We start from the raw sequence: 8,442 nt of genomic DNA on the forward strand, positions 1-8,442 counted from the left end.
ACTTTTAAGAACAAATATCTTCTTTTTTTTTCGCTGCTTTGTAGGCAATTTGCAATTAACTTCGTGAGCAATTCCGGGTGTGGAACGCTTAGAGTGATCAGGGCAGGAGCTTCAACTATAATTAATAATGTATTAGAGAGTAAAAGATGAGACATTAGTATTCAGCAATATCAAGGTAAAGACGTGGAGAGCGACAGCGAGCAGGGTCCTCCCGATTTAATTTAGCGAAAAATATTGCAATAGAATTGCATGTCTTTTGTCGAATAATTGACTATGAGCAATTCGTATTTCATTAAATTTCTAAATATTTTTGGAACAATAAAATTATGAGGATGCGTTTTTTAACGAACGAATATTAATGTCTTGACTTTTTGCTGTAATATAGGCAATCCATCCCAGATCGCGAAACAATCTGAAATCAATATGTTAAGAAGTTTGTCGAGTGATAGCAAGCATTTTTAAAGAATGTAATAAATTTATTATTACTGCCGCACATTCCTAATAGACAAAATTTTATGTTCCTTATGATTACGTTGATCCCATTAAAACTTGGCGGGAAAATGTATGCTTTTAATTAAAAAAGAGTACTTAAAATTTTAAATAAAGTTCTTTTTTAAAACTACACTCTCGGAATTACAGGCGGAAAAAGTATATTTTTGTTGTTTAATTTCATAATTTTCCTTTGTCAAGATTTTTTTTCATGCTTATAGAATTTAATTTATATCAGAAAATAGTTGTCTATTTAAAACTTTCAAATTGTCTGATAGAATGATTGTCATAAACTTTTAATATATTAGGCAAGTATATATTTATTCTCAAAAGTATTTAAATTTTTAAAATGAATATTTTTTACAGCATAGAGTCAGAAAGCAAAGTAGAACTCGATATTTTTAAAGTATATTATAATTATTTTAGTTGTGTTACCCAAATTAAAAATTAGAAGAAGATGATAATTTTAAATTTCTAAACATATAACTCTTTGGCCTTTAAAAAAAATCAATCGTTAAAAATCTAATGATTATTGCTGTAAGAAAGTTTTAGCAGAATTTCTTTAATTAGTTATAAAAAAAAACTCTTACTATTCAACTTATATAGATAGCACAATGTTAAAAAATTAATACTTACAAGAATTGCAACATTTGATATTTTAAAGAGAAATATTTTAACTTACCAAAAAAGAGACAAGGTGGCTAGAAGAATATTTTTTAGTATAGGGAATAAGTAACTCGATGAACCAACTCTTATAACTGAACTATATCCTATGACAAAAAAATATGGTTAACTCATTTGAAGTCGAAAGTTGCGCTTCAGTGTGGTTTCTTATTTTATTTTTTATATCCGTTGTTAAGCAGCCGACCCAATTTTGGATTTCCGATGTTCAATTCCGTAGCCTTGTAATTTTAAACACAATCCAGAAGACAAGGGAACTCCTTTATCAAGTATTTGGAGAAATTCGCCGTCGTGGAAGACTTTTCACCACTTGCGTTAAATGGAGAGGAAAACCTCCCACGGTTAGCCTGATGGCAAATTAGCAGCCCACAATGTGGCACAGTTTAAGTATGTTTGTATATATTTCTAAGTGTATGCATAATAGCGTTAAAATGAAGAAAGTATTGCCATGTATAAATTCCATCGCGTGATCCTGCAAGGAACGTGGTATTCTGTATTTTACGGTAATTTATCTTATACGTTTACATAATATCTCTCGTTGCTTACATTATCTAGTCTTAATTGATTATGCGACCGAAAAAAAATGCAGGATTCGTTCTGAAAATTTCCCTTCGAGGGGTATACATATTTTTTTTTCGGTAGAAAAAAAAAATCATTCGACAAAATACAATTTTTTTCCCGAATTTACGATTTTGCCGCATTTGGCGAATGCTTAGAGCTGGCCGTTAATAATTATATAATGAAATAAAATAAATGTACGATGACTCCGAATTTGCTTTATCCCAGAGGTCGCCAAAGTGGTCTATATAGACCCCCAGGGGTCTATTTAACGAAAGCGGGGGTCGATCTGAGACAGGGGGGCGAATGGGGGTCGATCCGAATCGAAAGGCTCGACTGTGGGTTTAAAAAAAAAAACAGTTCTCAATACGCAAATCACACATACCTAATTAAGTATGTAAAATTTGTGAATTTTTTTTATAATTGACTCAATATCTGTTTCTNACAAGTTTTTTTCGAATGAATTAAAATTTCAATAGGTTAATATCTGAAATTAAAAGGAATTATTTTGTCCAATATTTCAAAACTAATTGCACACTATAAAGTTGTTAGAATATATAGTTGTTAGTATTGCACACTATAAAATTAGTTTAGTTTATTCGTCGAACACATAAAAATTGCGAGTTCGTGTTTTGAAAATGGAAATAAAAAACAATTATTATGAAAGTACTGTTGAACTAATATGAAAATGATGTTAAACAAGTGCAGTAATGTGTCATTAACGACATTTAACCAGACTTGAAAAATGTTAAGATTCTTTTTTACTCCCAGAATTTTCTTTAAACTTCTATTGTGACCTAAAAAAGCTCCATAACAATCCATGAACTGTGTAAAAATAAAAACATTTTAAAGTAACTTCTTCAATTATGCTAAACATCCTGATGGTCACTGTCTCTGTAAAGTTTTTGCTTCACTTTCCAGGAGTTCAATCAAAACCTCTATGGTATTTATCAATTCACTAGTCACCACTTCTTAATATTTTTTTCTGTTATCATTAGAGTTTTAATTAAAGTTAGCAATCATTTGTGGAAAATTATTATACTTTAGTGTAAAACAAATTACAAAATCCTGTTTTTAAAGAAACACCTCAAATGCTTGCATAGAAATTGCCTGTATGATTACATATAAATAGGAGTATGCTTTCACCAGTTTCTTTTTAAAATTTTCCCATTACAATTGCTTCCTTAGGTATGCTAGTATAGTATATTATAATATAACTGACCGAGTTCGAAAATTATAGGTTAATGTTATAGGGTAGCTTTGGGTGCAGTATACAAGCAACATATTCTTCATTTTAATGCTTTTAATAATATACGTACTTAGAAAAAGAGAAAAATTCAAGTAAAGGAAAATTTTATTTACGTCACAATATTGTAAAATAAATTTCGAAAATAATATTTTTACTAAATATAATTTTTAAATATTGATCATGTGCGGGGATCGAACCCCAGATACATTTGTCTATAATTATTTCCTTTAAAATTGTACTATAGTGTGTTATAATATAACACCTGACCGAGTATGAAAATTATAGCTTAGCGATATGAGCCTTATATACAGTATATGAGCAAACATTTCTCAATTTAATACGCACTTGAACCATTATACGCACTTAAAAAATATATACTTACATATTGTGCACATTTTGACCTACTAATTTGATTATAATTATTTCTTTTAGCACTGTTATATAGTATGTAATAATATAATACCTGGCTGAGTTTGAAAATTATAGGCTATTTTTAAGGGGAGACATGGGGCCATGTATGTATATCTACACTATTCAAGCAACATATTCATTTTAAAGCTCTTAGTATTATACGCACTAAGAAAAGAAAAAAAATTACATAAAGGAATAATTTATTTACCTCACAATATTGTGAAGTAAATTATAATTTATGCTAAAAGTGATTTTTAAATAATGACCATATTCGGGATTCAAACCAAATAACGCCTGGTCTTGCGGTTTCATGTCACTTAGCACTACCGGCCACCGTCTGATCGTTCGATTTGTAAACAGGTTTCTAAGAAATGTCTGCGGTTCACCAATGGAACCATTTTGTGCAGCATTGTGGTTCTTCAAATTTCTCTATAGTTATTAGAGTATGCTATAATATAATGCCTGACCGACTTTAAAAATTAGAGGCAAATAAATATTAAGGAAAAATTTGGGGGCATCTATATCGATGAGCTACAGTTTCCCCATTTTAACTCTATTATAGACACTTCATACATACTTACGTATTGTGCCACATTATGGTCCTCTTAATTTGTCTATAATTATTTCCTATAAAATAGTAATATAATATAACACCTGGCCGAGTTTGAAACTTGTAGCTTAATATTAAGGAGCGTTATTGGCCTCTTATGAAACAATTTATCCATTTTAACGTCATTAAATATTTTAACGTCATTTAAATATATTAACGTAATATTTTAGCGTCATTTATATACAGACTTACATATTGTACCACATTGTGGGCTCCCAAATTAATCTAAAATTATTTCCTAAGGAATAGTTGTATAGTTTGCTATAGTATAACATCCAACCGAGTTTGAAAGTTCTAGATTAATATATATACAATGTATGAGCAACAATTTTTCCATTTTAGCGCTATTTTACGCGTTTAGAAATATACACATACATTCTTACATATTACCCTATATTCTAGGCCCCCCAGTTGGTCCATAATTTTAACCTTTGGTATGTTATAATTTAACATTTGACCTTGTTTGAAAATGCAAAATAATAAGGGGAGATATAGAACTGTTTATATATACAGTATTAAGGCAACAATTTCTTTATTTTAGCGTTTTGTGTAATTAACGCACTTAGAAAAGGAAAAAATAATGCTTCTTAGTATAGGAATATTTTTAAAATCATACTTTTAAGAATACGTTTCAATTTACTGAAATGAATACACAATTTTTTTTTACTAAATATAGTTTATAAAATATTGATCACATCCGGGAATTGAACCTCGGAACTGGCAGTTTGTGACTTCATATCACTTAACCGTCTGACTTAGAACAAGTTGTGTATGTTATAACATAACACTTGAACAAGTGTGATGCTATGGGTTAATAGAAATTTATTAAGGGCCATCTACAATAATAGAAGAGACATTTTCCGTTTTTGACATTGTTTAATTTTTCAAGAAATACTTAAAAGATTATTTAATAACTTCAGCTAACACATGCTATTATAAATTTATGAACTTAGAATTACAAAAAACACTTAAAGATTAAATTTATAATGTGGCAATCTTAAAAATATACAAATTTTAACTCAGTTTTAAAATTCACTCAATATCACTAAATTTTAAACTAAGGAGAAGAATCAACGGATGAACCAAACTTAGTTTGTCAATCTGACAGGAGTAGCATAAGGGGGAGGAATTAAGTAAAATATTTTGTTTTTCAGGACTGTCAAAATACTCATGGGTGAAAGAAGAACAATGCCGAACTTCTATTAGAATCATTATGACAATTATAAACAAAAACTTTAAAATGCAATGAATAAATAAAAAGTACGCTACATAAGAAACATGCATAAGTTAAACATTCTGTCCCGCAGTGGACTGATCGCTAAGACACGGTTCCCAGCAGATCACCGAAGTCAAGCATCACTGGCTGCGGTCAGTGTGCGGGTGGGTGACCACTTGGATCAGTCTGCGTAGGGACCGAGGGTGTGCGGTATTGGTCCTCGTTAAACTGTGCTACCGTAAAGTGCTCGACTTCGCGCGCAGGTCGTCGGGCTACCGAAGCGGGGGTGCCATCCCCTCCGCAGAGGATCAAAATTGTGATGGCATGTCTTCGGATCATCCTCAGGGGTGTTTCTCAGATCGTCGCCAATAGCCCATCATGCAGTTCTAGTGCGGCATAAATTAACTACAACAACTCAATATTACGATATTCTCTGAAGCAATAAACCCCTGTAAAACGATTTTTTTTTTAAATTTCAACCTTATTTTCCCCAATTATTATTTGTTTTCAAATAATGTAAAAAATCTTATTTTACCATTTTGTCCATCTTTTCTGACAAGAAAAGACTCACTGCTGACCACCCCCAAGAAAAATAGTCCCTTCAAAATATTACGCAACTGATCATTAGCACAGACAAAGTTGGTTCCATTGTCACTAAACACTTCACCATGTCTCCCTCTACGCGCAATAAATCTCTTTAATGCATTCATAAAGGTTTCAGTATTTAAATTACTAACAATTTCTAAATTTTACCCTTAACAACAAAAATACAAATTATAAACCTTTTTCCTTCTTCTTGACATTAATTTAATAAAAGGGATCACTGTAATCCAAACCTACTTTAGAAAATACTCTAGAAATGCTGACTCTTACACTACAGGATTAAAGAGAAGTTATTAAAGGACTGGTTCATTCCATACTCAAAGCTGAAGCTACGATTCCTCAACTTATGACGTCACGCAGTACTCAGATCTAGAGAAAGTTTTGTAGTTCATTTACGTCGCACTAGAGGTGCACAATGGGCTATTGGCGACGGTCTGGGAAACATTCCTGAGGATGATCCGAAGACATACCATCACAATTTTGATCCTCTGCAGAGGGGTTGGCACCCCCGCTTCGGTAGTCCGACGACCTGCACGCGAAGTCGAGCACTTTACGGTAAAACAGTTAANATCCAAGTGGTCACCCACCCGCACACTGACCGGGGATGCTTGACTTCGGTGATCTGCTGGGAACCGTGTCTTAAAGATTAGTCCACTGCGGGACACCTAGAGGATATGAAAACTTTGCTTCTTTCAGTAAGAAATGAGTTGAATGTTCGACACTTTTCTGATAATAGCTGACAAACTTTACACTGTTAACAAATTATTTCTGATCAAATATATAGTATTCATACATTTTCTTAGTATTCCTCATAGTATTAAAAAATTTGAAAAAAAAAACATTTTAAAGTTAGAAAAATATCTCAATGGTTGTCGTCATCATTTTCTAATTTTAACTTTTACTGTTAAATAAATGAAAGCGCATAAGAAAACTTTTATAGTAACGTTTCGTCCGATAATAATATGTTATTATAAAAGTATCCCTATAATTTATCAATTGGGATGCCTAATTTGAATATATTTTCTTATTTATAATTGTAATAGCAATCATTTTGTATATATTATCACTAAGAAACAAAAGTCTTAAATGCTAATTACTAAAAAAATAGTCTTTGAGCATATACGAGTATTAATGTAAATATTACACTCAATTATAAATATTTAAAATTAAGGCGTTATAATTAAAACACATAAATATTTTGAATAATGACATTAAAAAATATATTATTAAATTGGAAGAATTTTTAAGCATTAATAACTTTTATTTTTTAAGTTCAGGATTTTTTTTTTTTGACCTTGTACATTTTTTCTTTCTTGTTTAAAGTTACGAGACGGCATCGATTTCAATGGCGAAATTAAAAGTTCTTAAACGTCTAAACAAAAAGCATGAAACATGATGCTTTTATTCACAGCAGGATAAATTCTTCCAGCACATTTTATAATTCTTTTGATGTCACCTTTATATTTTCTGAAATAAAACATGGAAAATTGCGTTTTCTCATTTTGTGTTTTATAACAATTCTTGCCGGATGCTATCGCGCAAGCTCATATTTGACTACTACTGTTACATTTTTGCAATCAGATAAGATGAAAAACACCTCAAAATATATATAAAATATAGAAAACAATGAATGTATTGAAAAAAGTTTAAAAAAGATGCTAGTTACATGCGAAGCAATTTATTTTTAAAGTGAGAAGTTGGCGTTACTGATTGAAATCAGAGCGGAACGAGTCTCTTCAAAGGAGTGACCTTCGATTCTCTCTTTTAGCCCTGCTTGCACTAGGCAAATCTGCTTTACTTTTAGAAATTACCTTGAGACTTTTAAGAAATTTTTTTTATCATTCTCTTAACAGCTGATCTTCCGTTAATTATACAAAAACTGTCTCGAATGTTGTCTAAAGCAGCCTCAAAAACCAGTATGCAAATGAAGGACAAGATCATGATTAACAATTAATTCACAAATATTATTATTGTTTGGAATTGATATAGGATATTTTTGTTCTGAAATTAAGTTCAAATGTTTAAGTCTGCCACCAACACGAAGTATATGCATTTCATCTAAAAACGGAAATAAATTTAACAAATTGTAAGAAGATGGTAAATCGCTGTCCTTTTTCAAAACACTTAATTTCTTTCGTAAAATACACTGACAGAACATGATTCACTAAATAAAATCAAGTGCAGTTAAAGTGCCATTTTTATGATATGGGCTTCTTGCATTTCCCTTGAAAAGCAAACACCATGCAATGATTCTTCGCAATTTCGAAAACGAACACTTATCAATGATAGGGAGTATCTTAGTATTTTGTACTACAAAAAACACAAGATCATTTTGGTGATCTTTTAGCTCTTTTTTTTTGTATAATTCACTGTTTGACATGATGTTGAATTCACTAGGTAACTATGTTCTCGCTAGTACAACTATTAGTGTTTACAACTTTTAGTGTTCAACGTAGTAACATCGCAATTTTGAGCTACTCTCAGAAGACGAGGAAACTCCTGGATTAAACATTGGGAACGACTAACCTTCGCGGTAGACTTTTTGATAGAATTTATCAGCCTTTGCGTAAATGAAGAATAAAACCACGTAAACCTCACAAATCAATTTAATCTGATTTCCTTCAC

Source organism: Parasteatoda tepidariorum, chromosome 2 (genome assembly GCF_043381705.1).
Source record: "Parasteatoda tepidariorum isolate YZ-2023 chromosome 2, CAS_Ptep_4.0, whole genome shotgun sequence".
In the NCBI taxonomy this organism is placed as follows: domain Eukaryota; kingdom Metazoa; phylum Arthropoda; class Arachnida; order Araneae; family Theridiidae; genus Parasteatoda; species Parasteatoda tepidariorum.